Raw genomic sequence first — 3666 nt, forward strand, 5'->3', positions numbered from 1 at the left:
ACGGTAATAGTTAGCAAATATTTTCAACAGAGATACTTGCTACAATTAGGTGAAATTTATGCCATTATATTTTATTAACCTTTATGATTAATTCAATAGAAATACTTACTCAATATATATGTTATGGACATTAATTATATGCCAATATTTTTAGGAAAGAGCTAAAAGAGGAGATATATAAATATATAATCTTATTGCTATACAGGAAGCATACATAAATTGCTACATTTTTTATTATATTATACAACTTAAAATTATACTATCATGTTATTATTAATTCTAGATACTTACTATAATTATATCAAATTTAATTATAACTCTAAATAAATAAAATAGATAACATTCAATATTTTTTTTACATTCAATATTTACTGTAAATATAAAAAGTAAAATAATTAATGAAAAATATGAGCATAAATAAAACATATTAAGTAAAATTCAATTTGTTATCTAATTAATCTTGTGTCCATACGATATAACTTTACGAAAATGTTATGAATCACAACCTTTTTTATCTCCAAAAAAAAACACTATACGTAGCTTTTAATAGTACAAAAAATAATTATAAGAATTAATTACTGATATTGATATTAATCACAATTTAAAAATATCGATGATTTATAAGTAGTTTAATAACGCATTAAATATTAATTTGATATAATTATAATGAAGATATTTTCTTAAATTAATATAATCATGCATTATTCATGAGCTAATTGTAATATAATTAAAATAAATTTATTTGAGAAAAAAATTCATGTATAATTTTCAGAAATTATAATAATTTTTTTATTTATATATACGTATATATTAATTTTGTTAAATAATTATATATATATATATAAATAATTCTATACATATACATAAATAAAAAATATATGAATTATATTTTGTTAAACTCCATGTTACCGGTTATTAAAAATATTTAAATCACAAATATTAATTGTTTTTTGTTATAATTATTTCGTTATATATATATGATTATTTTTTATTCTTCAATCGTGTAATAATTTTTTATTTTTTATATTCATATATATTCTTCAATCCCGACCACATTCATACGCATATTAACAGTTTTTTTTAATAGTGATGTTTTAATTTTTTGTTTTCCTTTTTTTAACGTATCTTTCCTTTTTTTAAAATAGTGATATTTTAATATTTCTTTTTTTTAAATACATTTTTTTAATAATTACATTACTAATCTGAAATATAAAATAAGAAAAAAAGGTGATACATATATCCAAGAAAAAAAATAAACTTAAAAATCAGAAAAAAAATTTATATTAAAAAATGTAAAAATTATTGTAGAATAAATAAATAAAGAAGACTATAGTATTAATATTCATTACAATAAATATCTCAATATAATAAGAATGATTAATATATTTACTAATATTATTATTGTAACTTAAGACTACAGGAAGAGAAAGAACTTATATTATAATGTAAGGAGAGAGAGAGAAATATTTTAGCTTTATTGCTTATGTAACATCAACGGAGGTTAACCTCCTATTTATAAGCATATAGAAAAGATAATTTTCACCTTCATTAATTTCATTCTCTCTCGAGAATGTAAGTCTCATATAGGAAATAGGCATCCACGTCCCATTCCTATCACAACACTTCCCCTTAGATGACCATTTAGAATTATTGCCTCGTTAAAATCCTACTAAAGAAAAACCCAATGGGGAAAAACCTTAGTGAAGGAAAAAGAGTACAATATCCTTTGTGAAGGGGATTGCCTCATTAAAAACCTTGTCAAGAAAACCCAATGGGAAAAAACCTGATGAAGGAAAAAGAGTACAGTCTCCCCCTTTTGTCGACATCATTTAATGTCTCGAAATCGGCGCATCCCAATCTCATGTACCAATCTTTCAAAGGAGGATTTTGGGAGTGACTTTGTGAATAAATCTGCCAGATTGTCACTTGAGCAGATCTGTTGGACATCAATTGTCCCCTGATTTTGAAGATCATGAGTGAAAAAGAATTTCGGAGAAATATGCTTTGTTCTATCACCTTTGATGTATCCGCCTTTAAGTTGAGCAATGCATGCTGTATTATCTTCAAACAGGACAGTTGGAGCTATCTTATGATCAGTCAGTCCACATGATGACAGAATATATTGAATCAGACTCCTCAGCCAAAAACACTCACAACTAGCTTCATGAATCGCCAGTATTTCAACATGATTAGAGGAGGTTGCTGCTATCGTCTGTTTCGTGGACCTCCATGATATAGCCGTACCACCATATGTGAACAGGTATCCTGTTTGAGATCTCATTTTATGTGGATCAAACAAGTATCCGGCATCTGCATAGCCAACTAGTTGTAACTTGGATCCATAGGGATAAAACAATTCCATATCAACCGTTCCATCAAGATATCAAAAAATTTGTTTCATTCCACTCCAGTGTCTTCTGGTTGGAGAGGAACTATATCTTGCTAGTAAATTCACCGCGAATGATATGTCAGGTCGTGTATTATTAGCAAGATACATTAGCGCTCTAATGGCACTAAGATATGGTACTTCAGGACTAAGGATATCTTCATTCTCTTCTTTAGGACAGAATTAATCCTTTTCCACATATAAAGATCTTATAATCATTGGGGTACTTAATGGATGTGACTTATCCATATAAAATCTCTTTAAGATCTTTTCTATGTATGTTGTTTGATGAATAAAGATCCCATCTTTTGTATGCTCGATCTGCAGGCCGAGACAAAATTTAGTCTTTCTAAGATCTTTCATCTCAAACTCTTCTTTTAGAGTTTTTATAATTGTTGGAATCTCTTCAGGAGTCCCAATGATATTTAAATCATCAACATACACAGCAATTATAATGAATCCAGATGCAGTTTTCTTTATGAAAACACACGGGCATATATCATCATTCTTGAAACCGTTTTTTGCCAGATACTTAGTAAGACGATTATACCACATTCGTCCAGATTGCTTTAGACCATATAAAGATCTTTACAATTTGACTGAATATAACCCTTGTGAATATTTATTGAATGGTTTAGATATCTTTAGTCCTTCAGGGACTTTCATATAGATATCCCAATCTAATGAGCCGTATAAATAGGTTGTTACCACATCCATTAAATGCATATGCAGTTTATGATATGCAGATAAACTGACCAAATAACACAATGTTATCGCATCCACTACAGGGGAATACGTTTCTTCATAATCTATACCGGGCCTTTGTGAAAAACCTTGTGCCACAAGTCGGGCTTTGTAGTGCACAACTTCATTTTTCTCATTTCGTTTTCTCACAAATACCCACTTATATCCAACAGGTTTTACATCTTCTGGTGTACGGACTACAGGTCCAAAAGCTTCACGTTTTGCAAGTGAGTCTAACTCAGCCTTCATGGCTTCTTTCTATTTTGACCAATCATTCCTTTGTCGACATTCTTCGACTGATCTTGGCTCAAGATCCTTACTTTCATGCATGATATTTAATTGCACATTATATGAAAATATTTCATTGATAATTGTCTTATTTCGGTCCCATTTCTCTCCTGTAAAGACATAATTTATCGAGATCTCGTCATTTTCACAATTTTCAGGTACTTGAACATCTTCTGGCGTTAAAACTATATCAGAATTTTGGACAACTTCAGGTGTCTCTACTATGTCTTTTTCAACAGGAATTGTAT

This window comes from Arachis duranensis, chromosome 8 (assembly GCF_000817695.3).
Source record: "Arachis duranensis cultivar V14167 chromosome 8, aradu.V14167.gnm2.J7QH, whole genome shotgun sequence".
Taxonomy (NCBI): domain Eukaryota; kingdom Viridiplantae; phylum Streptophyta; class Magnoliopsida; order Fabales; family Fabaceae; genus Arachis; species Arachis duranensis.